Below are 15,378 nucleotides of genomic sequence, written 5' to 3' on the forward strand. Positions count from 1 at the left end.
ATTTTTTAGAACATTTTAGGTTCACAGCAAAGTGAAAATAATAATTAATTTTGCACTTATTGAAAATGCTTTGTATGTTTTTATAAGTCAGACCCAAAGTCTCCCCAAAGTGTTAAATACCCTCTCCATTAATGTAAGTACATTATTTATTCTACCAATTCTATAAATTTGAACTTTATGACTTCTTTTGTCTTGGCTGATTACCTTCTAGAATGACTAAACTATCCTCTAGGTTGAAGATTGTATTTTTCTTTTTATGTCTTTGAAGCCACTTGCATATTGTGTGCCTTCAGTAGATTACTAAATAAATGATGACCCTAATGCAAGAGGAAAACAAATGGGAAAGAGGCTGCGTGAGTGAGCTACTTAGTCTGGAATATTCCAGTCAACTGACCACAGAGAGAGCTTTTAGCTCCACTTCAGCCCAACAACTGGCAACTCCACTCATTTAATTGACCTGGCATTTGAGTATCAAATAGCCACTGCCTATGATACACTTATTTGAATGGACACCTAGAAGACCATTTGGTATTCTTGTTGGTCTACGAGTCTTCCATCTTATATAAGTAGATAATGAAAAAACAAAACACAAATAAGTACCATTGCATTCTCATAGTCTACTGAGCACATTTCAATGTCCTTGAAGATAATCAATGCAGATGATCTGATATGCCAAAATCAAGAGAATCTTGTTTCTTCTAACTTGATTGGAAACAATCTCACAACTCAAATGTACTAATATCTGAGAAATGCAGTGACATGATCTTTTATGGATTTTTATGTTTATGTTTCTTCGTCCTCGCTGCAGAAAATATTGCATTTATATTATAAGTAGTATAATAGAAAAGGCAGTGAGCAGACAGAATCCTAAAGATAGAGATCCAACTCTAAAATCTATTCATGAAAGCTTGGAAAATGCCTAATTTCTCTGTCTCTATTTTCCCATATAAAATATAATGATAATAATATCAACCTACTCTCACTTCCAGAATTGCTTTGCCTATATGATGAGACAGCGTACAATAACACTTTATAAATCTTAAGGCACATTGAAAATATAAAATAACTTTATTCGATATTTTAAATAGAATCATGGGTCAAAGATTCACAACATACATAGGGAAATAAAAAAAGCCCATAGATAGAAAACACTGTAGGTTGGCAGTGAAAGTTCGTGGTTAATGAGCATGGATCTGGAAACAACCTACTCTGGTTCAAATGCCAACTCTAAAATATGCTGGCAGGGTGACTATAGATAAGTTACGTATCTTCTCTTTTCTCAGTAGTTTTATCTGTAAAATGAGAATAGTACTAATAGTGCCCATCCCACGTGGGTGTAAGTAAAATGAGTGTGTAAGGCACACAGCCCAGTGTCTAGCGTATGGTAATCACATGGTTAAATTGGATATTTTCCATTATCATTACTATTGCTAAACACTAGCGATAACTTGTATTAGAGTTCAATCGACCTTAATTCTTCTGCCAAAATCTACACTATTCTGTGAGACTATTTTATACTTTTAAGGAAACACACAGTTATTCCACTAAAATCATTGATGACCCATTATGAAAAATCATAGAATTTTAAGCTAAATAAAACTTGAGACAAGACTTCATCTATCTTATTTTGCAGATAACAAAATTCAGACACAGCGAGTGCACCCACTTGATAAAGATCATACCACTGTTACTGGCAGAGTTTACAGCAGAATCCAGGGCCTCTCACATCTAAGTCACAGATTGCTGCCTCTGGGATAGCTTTGGTTATCTCAAAAGATGTACCAAAAATAAATGATCTTCTAAGTCATAAAAATCACTAGTATGGATCCTGACTCCGCAGTAAGAGAACCTTTTGTGTTATTTTTCATTAGAATGTAAAAGAATGTTCAAACTACTATGTATTAAATGTACATATGTATATGTGTTATATATGCACATATCGGAAGATAGACACTTACATTTTACTCTAGTTATCTGTTGCCACTTAGTGGAAGTAGAAATGCTTTGAGAAATTCAATAGCTCATGATGTATTTTTAATTAGCTGATGTAACTTCTCTCTATTTTGAAACTTGGAATACTAGCTAAATCTACCTTGACTCATTTCAGTTGTGAATTATGGTAATCCCCATCTGAAATATGACTACAGAAATATTAGGTTGGTGCAAAAGTAATTGCAGTTAAAAAGGTTAAAAATAATTGAAAAAACTGCAATTACTTTTGCACCAACCTAATAGTTGGTTTTGTGCTTACCCTACAATCTACTGTTTACTTCAAAGTAGTCTTTTTAGTGCCATTCTCATACAGAAGTAATAAAATTAAATAGAATAAAAACAAAAGAGAGGCAACTGGAAAATAGTAACCTGTAAATAGCCTCAATAGCTTTATAGCAGAGGTGTCCAAACTTTTTTCAACGTTTTTCACCAAGGGCCATCTGCGGTAAAATACACAAACAGCCGGGCCACTCACTCGAGGTGAAGTACGTATTGCCTCACCTGGTTTATTTAAGTAAACTAAATATATTTTTAGAATTTGCTGCGGGCCAATTAAACATGGATTGTGGGCTGTAGTTGGCCTGCGGGCCACAGTTTGGACACCCCTGCTTTACAGACATGAAAAACTTCTATCTGGCCGAAAGAATCCATACCACCTCAGAACATTTCAGCCCAAATCACAAGTTTCCCTGTGAGATGGGAAAATGGTAGGTATATCCATCTCTGGAATCCAGTGAACCAGGATGCGTGGCCCAGCACAGTCCCCTGGGGGGCACATGCCTGCTACTGCTGCTAGGAGGATGAGCAGACACTAAAAGAAGCAACCAGTGAGGACAGCAACATAGCAACCATCTCCTTCTGCCCTGAAGGAGATGTTTGTTTTAATCCTGTCTCATTTGGATACCATGTGGTGGAGGCTTGGAGGAGGAAAAACAAACATGATTTTCACTGAGTTCCATCTCTCCCGTTGGCATTTTTAAAAATCTTTAAAATCTCTTAGGAAAGCACTAGAAAGTAGACAGTTCACTGATAAGCAATGAAAGCAATGTCATAAATGTTCCAATTGTAATTTCATGAATTAAGTATAATCTTGAACTGTGACTAAATTTGCATCTCGTCTAGAACAGGAACTATATATTCCGTGGTATCATTCCTGACTCGTTGTCTTGCCTGTGAGAACCCCAATAAACTAGAATGAAAACTCATCCCAGTGCTTTTCTCCTTCTCTGGGGCTGCCTCCTGAATTCAGCAATGCTGAATTCTTCGCTAAGCCCTAATGTGCCGTGTTCTCCACGTCTTCAACATGTTTTCCTTTTTGTCATAAATATTCCTTGAGATCAATTAATGGACAATGGAGTCAGTGTATTAGGGGCTGTGCCTTTATATTAAGGTGCATTTCTTTATTTCAATATGTGACTGGCTTTTTATAGAAGTTGCTTTACTTAGGCCATTTCTCAAAGGGTACTCTCACATCTGTTAAAAGGAAACCAAGAATACAGACGCTACGTGTTATTTATTTACATTCTAGAAAATTTGAAGTATGTACAAAAGTAAAAAGAACACTGTAACTCATTTCCATGGCCCATCACCCAGGCTCAACAGGTATGAACTCAAGGCAAATCTATTTCATCTGTATCCCTTGCCTACCTAACTTCCCTCCACATTATTTTAAGCAAATATTGTGATATAAGCATTCAAATACCTCAATTTTCCTCTAAAAGATAGGGATACTTTTTAAAACGTGGCCCATAACTCATAATACCATTATAAACTTAAAATAATCAAGAATTTCTGTAGTACCATCAAATGGCCTCTGCTTGTGGCTATAACCAGGTAGCCAGTAACAACAGCGCAGCTCTCCAAGGACTAGAAAAGAGGAATGAGACACATCTCTGATGCTTGAAGTCACAAGGGGGCTTTTGAGGAAGGCAAGACCTGAAAGGTCAAGACGCCATGGGAAGGGAGCTCACTGAAGGAAGCTCAACATTCTTCTGTAGCATATGGCAGTTCTTCAGATTCAAAAGTGAGTGAGAGGCTGAGAAACTAGGTAGAGGACTCCAGTGAAGAGACAGAGAAACAAGAAGAGACTGGCATCTCAAAGGACTGAAAAGAGAAAAGCTGCAGTTCAGGCTGCTAAGACAACCAGGTCTTGAGACGCTTAGATCCTAGAGTAGAGGATGTCAAGAAAATAGGCCCATCAATCTGCTGGTTTTAGCCTTGGAGCAGTTTCCACACTTTTAGATGTGCAAGGCCAGAAGCCAAGAAGCCAAGTAAAAAGCAGCTGAAAAGCTGAGTAGGGCTTTCACCATTCTTACAATACTTGGGAGCCAAAAATAAACCCAAACAAACAAACAAAGGAGGAGGCCAGGGCTGTACCAGCCCCTGATAAACTCCCAGGCTTTCAATCAGAACCCCAGAGAGCTATTACCCTAGCAGGGGGTAAACCAGAGGTTTCCCTCTCATCTCATTTCCTTTTCTCTTTTCTTTACAGATTTTCTTTATTAGGCCAGGTACTTTGTCCTTTGGTTTCTACATTTTTTATTTTGCTTTTCCATGGTGTATTTAGTATGCTCCTCTGTTCTCTGTATTACTGTGCATTGGTAGTTAAGTCTGGATGTTTCATGAGATTCAAGTTCAATTACTTGGCAAGGCTGCTTCACAGATGGTGAGATGAACTTTCATCAGGAGGCTTATAAAGTGAATTATCTTTTCCCTTCACGACGTTAATTAGCAGCCCCCAGTGGAGATCGCCTAGATCCATTATTTCATCAGGGGTTGCAAACGGCAGTATTCTAATTATGTCGTTTCTTCATTTATTAACTGGAATACGTCTATCAAGAGAGGATTCCTCTCACCACTATTTAGCTACCCTGCGGTATTGTTCATACAGAAAAGACAGGAGAAATGAATGGTTCTTTTCCTTTATTTACAAGTTTCAAAATACTAAGTCGGTTCCCTATCATCTTTCAACAGTGGCCATTTATATTTCAAGTATCGTTATGAATTAATGGATTTGAAAGTATTTTATGTATTTAAGCCATTTTATTTGTAACCTATGTTGATGCCCCAATTAATGGAAGCCTAGTCAGTTGGCTCCTGGGCCCTTTCGATATCACCTTTGCTGTCACTGACAGCTCTCTAGACCACAAATTTTTAGCCTGACTCATTTTCAAGGAAGTAGATAAGAGCATTATTAGAACATATACATATGTTCATGTACTATACATATGCTTGTATGTATTCATACATATGTGTATATATACAGCAGAAAAGCCATCCAGGTGAGTCACGATTGCTGACTGGAAACAAATATAAAAAAAACCTAAAATTGAAGGACAGACTAAATTGCACTAGTTATGCACCCGTGAATTGAAAATTTCCATCAACCACCTTCCATTTCCTCTACCTCTTTTTGTAGCACAGTACGTATATCTACAATAGAACAAGGAGAAAAGATGACAATGTTATTTCTTCTTTGAGGACTGAGAAAGAGGAAACTGTCTTAAGATGCAGTGAAATATCTATATTTACACCCTTGCAACATGCAGGCTAGGTTTGGTCTATGTAGAAAATAATTTACTTGAGCACAAACGGGGTAGGGAGAGTGGAAGGAAAGCAGTATTTTCTGAAGGAGGTCAGAGCATTGCCTTTAAAAGAAAACAAATTATATCTTGGGTGCCTACAACAGTGCCGAGACAAAGCTTCTGAAAAAGGAGCATAAACAGGATGATGTTGGGGCATGTGGTTCTTTCCAAACTTCTAATTTCATCGGATCAGTTCACCAAAAATAATATTGTCGGAGTTTCTTATTGTTTGTCATGTGAAGGCTGGATAATTGGCATCCTATTGTTTGTACAGGACAAAATATTACAGGAAGAACACCATGTGACTTGGGTACCTCTGGGTTCTCGTGGGAACAAGAAGGTTCTTAGCGAGAGGGAAAAAAATATTCAAACAGCATAACCACAAGCTCACTAATGGCCATTTTCTGCTTAAAAGTGGAAATTGAGGGAATTTTATGTTTCATTTATTTTTTTTCAAACACTTACTTTTCAAAAGTAAAGTAGGGAAACTAGAATATTTATTATGATTGTCATCAGTTTTGTCTTGACATGCGAGGCTGTAGTGTTTAGAGAAAAGCGTAGTTAAAAACAAGCTACCTTGTAATCTGCTCTGCTTTACTTTTATATATTTGTCTTACTCAGGTAGACCTTTCACAATTACTTGTAGTTGAGAAGAATGATAATAGTAACATTTATCAAGTGCTGTATTAGTTTCCTTTTGCCACTGTAAATAGATGACCAGAAACTTAGTGGCCTAGAACAACACAAATTTATTATCTTACAGTGCCAGAGGTCAGAGGTCCATAATGGGTCTCACTGGGCTAACATTCGGTTGTCAGCAGGGCTGGTTCTTTTGGAGGCTCAGGGAAGAATCCATTTCCTTGCCTCTTCCAGCTTCTAGATGCTGCCTGGGTTCCTCCCGTCCCTGTATCACTGTAACCTCTGCTCCCCTGGTCACATCTCCATCTCTAGCTGTAATTCTCCTGCCTCCCTCTTTCACTTATAAGGACCCTTGTGGTTACATTGAGCCCACATGGATAATTCAGGATAATCTCCCCATCTAAAGATACTAAATTTAAACACATCGGCAAAGTCCCTTTGCCATGTAAAATAATATATTTACAGGTTCTGGGGATCAGGACATGGACATCTTGGGGGGAGGGGGTAGCATTATTCTGCTTATCACAAGTACTTAATATATGCTGGGAACGCTTATAAACCCTTCACATGTGTTAATTTAGCTACTCTGCACAACAGATCCGATAGCAAGATAGTTATTATTATTATTTCCATTTTAAAGATGAAAAAATTGAGGTACAGAGGTTGCATTTCTAGGAAATAGTGGAGCGAGCTGATATATAAACTTGCCTAGGCTCAAGGTCCCAACTTTACCCTTTAAACCATACTACATATTTGAGAATAAAAATAGCATGGAAAATTGAAATACATGGATATCCCCCAACCCCATTGTAATAAAAAATGTCAAACACTCCATCTTTTACAAGACCTCTAACTAGAAACTTGCTATGTTGATTCTCAATTTTTCAACAATGTTATTAAATACCCAGAATTATAACAAATACTGAAAATTCACAAAATCCCTGCCTTTCAGAAATTTTAAAACAAAATGAAAATATTTAGAAACCATTGGAAAACCCTACAGAAGTATATGTACTCAAGTGCGAGGTGAAACGATACATTCCTTCAAGTGTCATTTAGTAGAGTTCAAGACACAAATAACACCATCAGTGTTTAAAATGAGCAAAGGGAAATAAAACAAGAGAATCAGCCAGGGACATGGGCTATCTCTAGAGTGAATATCTACATTTGGGTCACTGTTATGTGTATTCATTCTTGACTTCCATTACAGTAAAAGTTATTTCACAGTCAAATCAACTGTATTTGTAATGATTACATGACAGAAATGCCTTAGTCAGTCAATTTCTTCCATGAATAGGTAATGAGCATTTCCAGCACAACTTCCTTGTTCTGACTGCGGCCAGACCCTGTTATTTTCAGATACACTCCTTTCAATAACAGAATAATAGAATCATTTTATCTATTCATTAGAGAAGGTTCATGAGAATAGTGTGTCACAACACAAAAGACCAGATCTTCATGTTATCAGAAGCATATGAGTCTTAGAGTTTTATAGTCTACAAGTGAATAATAAAGGAACAGAATATGTATTGAGCCAGACTATAGTATTTCGGAGGTTGTTTGGGGAGGTGGGTGTAGAGGGAGGAAGGAAACTCAACTGATCTTGCACAAGCTGCAATTCTGTGTCACCTGAGCCCAGCCTTCCAGTCATCCCTTCCTAGATGCCACAGATAAGAGCTGAGCTGTCTTTGACTCCAGCCCAAACTGGTTACCAGCTAAATAGCATTGAGTGACTCCTATACGTGAAGAATCACTTAATCAACAATGGCCTGCATTCCTTGCACATAAGATCACGATATAATAAATATGATTGTTGTTTAAGCCCCTAATATTTGAGGTAATACATAGTAGGTGAGCTAGATCAAACAATAGATAACCAACCCCAGGTTTAATACTTCTCAATATAGAAGATCCATAAAGAGATCTTTAATATCTCCTAATCTCTGCCTAATGGCTGGTGGCTAACAGAAATGATCTAGTATGGTGTACTAATCACAGTAGACTAACTGCTGTAATGAATCCCCAAACTGCACTGACTTAACACAAGAAAGGTTCCAGTGAAGTTCCGAAAAAGGTCTCTGCTGCACAGTCCAAAGGTGCCCCAGGCTTCTTCCATCTCCTTCTTCATTTTCCTAAGGTCTTTGAATCCTTCAATGGATCTTCTGTATTTTGGGCAGCCAACAAGGAAGAGGGAAAGGACAGGATATTACGCAGAAGGTTTTGTGGTTAGATCTTCAGGTGGCTTACCTCATTACTTTCCCCACTTTCCATTGACCAGAATGTAGTCACATGCTGCACCTAACTATCGGAGGTTAACAACGGAATCTAGCTCTGTGCTGAGGATGAAAAGGAAACAGGGTTTATAAACAATGTCTCCACATATGTCCATATGAGCGTGGCATGCCATCTCCTGATCTGTCAAGCTTGCCACTCTGAGAGCAAGCCAGATGCAGAATAGGGTACTTTTTTTTTGTACATGTAGAAAATATTACATCCCCACATGCCCTGCTTCCCAGATACTTCCTGTCTCCCTGACTGCAAACCGGGGACTGATGGTCATCACATCTTTTCCTCTCTACCTGCTACCTAGTTAAACATAAAGTCTCCAAAAAGGCATAAAAAAGAAGAGCTTGTGTGGGCAGGATAAGAGGGGAGAGCAGGGCAAAACTCTGGCCAGTTCAGAAGTCAGTGGCCTAAATTCCTGTCAGGGGTCAAAGACTGGACTTGAGCCAAACCCCTCCATGCTGTCTTTCAGCTCTGTGTTTTGTTTGTTTGTTTCTGATTTGCTTACTTTGTCAAACCAATCAAAGCTGTAGTCTCCAAATCCCTATAAGTTGGGCCTGTGGTTTTCTCTGCAGTTTTAATATTGCTGTCATCTTTGTGGTGTGTGTGTGTGTGTGTGTGTGTGTGTGTGTGTATGACTTCATAGTCTTTAGTTGGAAGATGAGAGAATTATCTTGCAAACCGGGCTGCCACCATGCTAAATAAAGGTCTCCCTGTCCTCTTTGAATTTAAGTGTTTTCGGTTGTTGTCATTGTTGTTGCTTTTTGTTGTTTTATTTCTCAGTTTTTTAAAATGTCACTTCCAATTAGGCTTTATGTTCACTGTAAACAATTACATCAGGGGATTTAAGGCTAATGTTTCTTCAAGACATCACTCGGGGAGGTAAAAACAAAATCAAAGACAGGTTTTAGAGCAGGAACAACGTCTAACTCATCACTATTTGGTACAGGTTCCCTTTACCACTGAGGTCAGTTGAAGCCTCAAAATCCTTCTGAGGCCATCCCCTTGGTCAGCCACTGCCAACCAGTGCGGGCATGTAATACGAAGTCTGTATGCCATCAGTGGGTTAGAATGACCTCATTTGGCTTGAGTGATTTGTTCCGTTAACAAGCATTTATTAAGCTTGTGGCAGGCATTGTAGTCTTTGCTGAAAATAAATGGTAAAATGTGTGCTCTGCATCATCAAGGAGCATGTAATCCGTTGGTGGAGACAAACTAAATGACATGTAGGGTAAAAGGTATGAGAGTAGAAGTAAGCCCAGGATGCCATAAGAACATCTAGACTGAGCACCCATCATAGCGCTGACAGTAAGGAATGACATCTTGGAGGGCATGGAGACCTGAAGGATAAAAGGGAGTTAATCAATCAAAGAGGAAGGGCAGAGCCAGCCAGCTGTTCCGTAAGCCCCTTCTCAGCACTTCCCCTACTGCTCTAACCACTTCCCTTGGAAACTCTCTCTCAGGGACTTCTGCTCCTGTGCCTAATTCCTCAGGTATCACATGGAAGCATGATGCCAGAAATGTTATTATCTCACGGTGAGATAATCACTTCTCCTCAGTGGCAGTGTTGAAATCCCAAAGGGATGACATGAGCTGGCTATGGATGGTTCTTACTTGGGAAACCTCCAAAAAGCCTCTTTACTCTTCTTCCTTTTTATAGAACTCTGCCCTCTATTTTTCGCTTGGGGGAGGCATTTCTGGAGCCAAGTTCTCCAGCTTCAGTAAACTGTGCTGAACTCCTTTACTTTGGTCTCATTGAAGCCACTTCTACCCACCAAAGTCTGCTTTTACTTGTGACTCCAAAACAAAGAGATTTTGAGACTTCAAATCAGAAAGCCCACTTTTTATCTTATCCTCATTAACTGTAAAGATGATATTATAATCATATGCAAAGAGATTTGCTTTGGGGTTATATATATATATATTTTTTCTACCAGTTTCCTCATGTAGTTTGGAAGAGTCAACAAAGAGACATACAAAGAAGTGGAATAATGGACACTGCAGGAGTCCCCTGCTCTCAAACTTCTCTCTCTGCCTTAACCTAGCTTTTGATTCCTTTGTTCAAGTTCACTACTTTTGAGTTGCCCAAAAAGTCTGTTGCTAAAATGAATCATTGCAGTCCCTGGTAAAACCTTAGTACATCATCCTCTATTAATAGTCTAGCTTAGATGTCTCCAGGTTTGTTTGAGTTTTGGTTTTTAATTAGTTATAACAAGCAGAGAACTGGTCTTATGAAAATAGAACTCAGGGCAGATATTGTCAGGTAGGAAGTGTTTAAAATGATTAGAACAAATAAAGCACTATCTGAGTGTGACATTTCTGGATGAGCATTTCAGTTATACCCTCTGTTAAATATTAAATATGCAATGGGGAAACAAGTTGAAATAATATATAATAATTGAATTATTAGTAGTTTAGAAGCCAAAAAGACACATGAAGATGTTTTATATTTGACTTAAATATCTCCTTCCTGCACCTTACTTTCACTACCAGGAAATACATTAGGATGTGTTGTTTCTTCTCACACCTGAAGAGAAAAGGGGGTAGATCAAATAACATTTTTAAAAGTTGACATTTAGTGAGTAAGTCATTGATTATAGTACTCTAAATCTTGCTCTCGGTTTACACAATTTAAGTATAGCCTCTTGATGTTTGTGCTTAGGTATTTTAATAAAGTGTAATCATATGGACAAACATGCTGTTTTTAACTCTCATTTAGTCACCTTTGCGAAATCTGGTTGGTGAATGTAGGAAAATATAGCCAAGTTATTAGCCTAAAACTTATGAAGATTTTACAATAACTACAAACCAGAGAGTCTTAAAATAATAAAATAAAATTTTGTTAAAGCAACCCTAAAAGCCAGAGCTGAAAATTGCAAGCATCTCAATACTTTCTCAGTACTTTGAGAAAGTAAAGTCTCAATTAACTGAATCTAAACTGCTGATCCTTCAACTTTTAGCCGTATTTCCAGTATTCTATTTCTTACAAGCCTGGGGAAGAGGGGCAAGAGAAAGTGATAAAAACAGACTATATTAAAAGATTCATTAACAAAGCGGTTTTCAGCATAAATCTAGGGATGAGAATGCATTCAATCCAGTCCCCCAAGCTTCTGCAGTATAGTGCTCTGTGTTAAATGCATAGGCTTCAAAAGGGGGAGAGAGATTTAATGGATTTCACAAGGACCTTGAATACCAGTTTTGCAGCAACAAAGTGTTTTCCATGTTAACCACAGCTGACCACAAATACAAATTTGCCCCACTTTTGACTTGCCCCACTTCCTCGCCATACTGGTTGAGGCTTCACTGTACATGACGAATGGAGCATGTCCCCATATTGTAGATGGAGCATCCCATCCCATGTAAGATCATTAACTTAGAAACAACCTCTGTCTGCCACTGCGCCTGTTGCATGAGTTGTTCTGATTGGCAACGATATAGTTGCATGATTCACATCTCACCTACTCAGTGTGGTTTTAAGTAGCTGAGAGAACTCCAGTGCCAACACATGCCCAATAATTCACAGCCTGGTCATTTCCCTGAACTCTTTAGAAGGAGTGCCCCTCAATCAGGAAGAAACACACATCGTTCACTCACTACACATCCTTTCACTAACTAGGAGAAACATCAACCCTACCGTATGATTTGGGTAATTTTGATTTCTCTGTTTTCATACCTTGAGATCCTGGATGCATTTTATATCTTCCTTTTGAAGATTACATTTTATTAAATATTTGACCAGATACTTAATTTTCTGCTTCCTTTTCTCTCCCCTGAGTCCCTGTGTCATGCTCACAGTTAGGTCACAGGTGCACTTTGGAGAGCTTGTTCCGCTTCTGAGTCATGTTGCTGAGCAACAAAAAACTCCCTCACATCCCAAGAGGCTCACCCCTCTCCAATTTCTCTTCTCTTTCTAAGGACACCAGAATAGGATAAGTAAACTGCACTTACTGTTTCTCCAAGTATGCGGATTTTCAGTATTATCTGTTTCCGGGAATATTTATGACAATATTTAGATCCTAGGACCCACTCTAATACATATAATATGGTAAAAATCTGGAAGAATCTTTAGCTGTTTATAATATATATATGAATGACTAAAGTAGAAATATATATACAGAGGGTTCCAAAAGCTGTATACACATTTTAAGAAAGGAAAACTGTATTAAAATTGTAATACTCGATTTATACTGATAACAAAAGATGAATACAAGTCAGTTACAGTAGGTGCTCAAAGCGATTGCCATCAGCCTCCAGACACTTCTGATTACGGCTTACTACTGCTTGAGCAACACTGACCAAAGCATCCACTTGTATACATTTTTTTGGCATCCGTGGTATATATTCATTCCTATTGTTAGTTTCCTAATTCAGCTATCAACATGGTTTCCCTGATTACTGCCATGTTCCCTACATTGTCTCTCTGAGTCCTATGCTAGATCTTTTTGTCCATTGCCCCCTTTTATAGACTGGGACATTCCCCTGCTTAAAATGCTTAAGTGGTTCCTCACTGCCCTCAAGATAAAATGCATCTCCTTAGTATGGAATACAAGGGCTTTCTTATTTTGCTACTGATTACTTTCCCAGCCAATCTCTTGACTATTCTCCTACTGTCTTGCAATCTGATCTCCAGTCAGACTGAATTACGCACTCCTACAAGGTCTTTGCATAAACTATACTTTCCACCAGGGACACCCTCTCACTCCCAACACTTCCACTCTTAGATAAGTCTTATTCATTTTCCAGATTAGGTGATAACTTCCTAGATGTCACTTTCCCTTACACCTCAAAACTTGTACCAAGTACCAAGTTACCAATGTACCAAGATAACAAGTGTTGACTCAACAGTGCGGCTTTTCCCTCTGTGAGCTCTGAACATCTCACTGAACTCTGAAGTTCATGAGGGAGGGGACCATGACAATTACATGAGTGTGGAGACCACATGGTCAGACTCTGCAGCTGCAATAGGTATATGTTCTTTTTTCCTTTAGGAGAGTGGAGAAATAAACTCATGCACTCATTCAGCCATCTTCAGTGAGAAGTCTGTTGCCACAGCTTTAAATGTTTTTTTTCTTAGCACATGAGATGCTTTTGACATTGAATCCACAAACTCAGGATACAAGAAATGTACTATTATTATTTTCTTAAATATTCATATTCCACTCTGTGGTAGAAACTTTATCTAGTCAATTCTGGGTTATCTCATTCAAATCTGAGAGTTCTATCCCTTCCCTGAAGTTACATCCAAATTGAGGGGAGAAGGGCTGATTTTTCACTTAGAAGATAGGAATGGGATTGAAATCTGTTTCTCAGTCATCACTCAACTAGCACTGGCTGATTTGGTCATTGGTCTATCAGGTCAGTTGCATCCTCCCTATTCCACCCCAAGATCTTTCCCAGTCTACTTCTGTCTCAGGGATGCTGGAACTCTCTCCGGCATACTGAAAATACTTGGTTGTTCCATAAACCAGCAGGGCATGAATTAATTCTATATAGTTTCCTCAGGTTTGTATGCCTAGACACCCTGTATGTTTACTCAAGTATTTATGCCATTTCGTGTATGAAAAACCTCTACAAGTCTTACCACCTCTCTGACTTTATTTAGGAAACATGACACAAGTAGATTTCTTGCAGATCATCCTAAATCCAGTAAGATTTTTGTTTTGTGTATTTCCTGTCTCTTTTGTCCAACCTTACATTCAATGCAAGCCAAAAATTCCATACAGTTTCCATTTGGGGAGCCAAGATTGTCTAGCTAACGCTCTAGTTTTAATTTCTGTTTTTCCCCTAGTGAGGGAAAGTTCCCCTGCTGTGGGTACCAATCATATATTCTTTTCTGTCTTTTGTCTTACATCATGAACTCAGGTTTGTCTGTTTTTTAATCCATATTTAAACCTTTTTATGTTCTTTGCATTCCACTGTGTAATTTATTCCCTGAAACATAATTATGGAAGGCTATAGTTTCCTGGTTACAGAGAATAGTCACAAGACACAAGGACCTATAGGGAAGGGACATCAATTAGTATCTGAAAATATTATTCTACCTAGACAATTGCCCTAGACAAGTGCCTTAAAAGTACCTGGAAAAGAGCGCTTCTAAAATTAGAGTTTTCTAGTAAGTGTTGCGAGAGTTCAATAGGAGGTCTACTTGAAATGTCCTTCTTTCTCTCTGCTTTTCCCTCCCAAATTAACTGAGAATTCTATCTCATCCTTGTATTTTGAGTAAAGGCCTCTGTGAAGCAAATCAGCACTATGAGAGGGAGATGACTGAGATAAAAAGCAAAAAGAAGAATGCATTTGCTCTTAAAGCCCCTGTGTCCAACTAGGCCCTTCTTAGATTCAATCCTTTGGCCTGTGACAGGACAGAAGCCCAGGCCATGCTTCCACAACAAAGAAGGAAGAACAGAGAATAGACTTCTGCACCAACCCTCATACCATTTCATAAAACAGGACGTGAAAGAGACGAGCATGGCCTCTTATGTTTTTAAAGCAAAGTATCCTTGGTTATCAGAAAATTGAAAGAAGAAATAAATGAGTAAGTAAACTAATGAGTGAATGAAAAAAGTAAAAAGGGAGAAAGATGTAAAAGGCAAGGAAAATGAGAAAAAAATGGAATTTGGGGTTTGTAAGATGTAATACATTTGGCTAAAAATTTCATTGCCTTTGATCAAGATTTATAAACTGTTAAATACGTTTCATTCTAAGCATGGTTGAATGAAGCAAAATAATGTATTTGAAAGTATGTCATAGGCTACAAAATATCATAAAAAGGAAGCTATTGCTATCTATTTTCACTAGTGTTACCATCTGTTAATTTTGTTATTTCAAAAAGATAGAAAGTACAAACTTGTAATGTGAAAAAAATAAGTAAATAAGTCCAGAG

This window comes from Rhinolophus ferrumequinum, chromosome 7 (assembly GCF_004115265.2).
Source record: "Rhinolophus ferrumequinum isolate MPI-CBG mRhiFer1 chromosome 7, mRhiFer1_v1.p, whole genome shotgun sequence".
NCBI lineage: Eukaryota > Metazoa > Chordata > Mammalia > Chiroptera > Rhinolophidae > Rhinolophus > Rhinolophus ferrumequinum.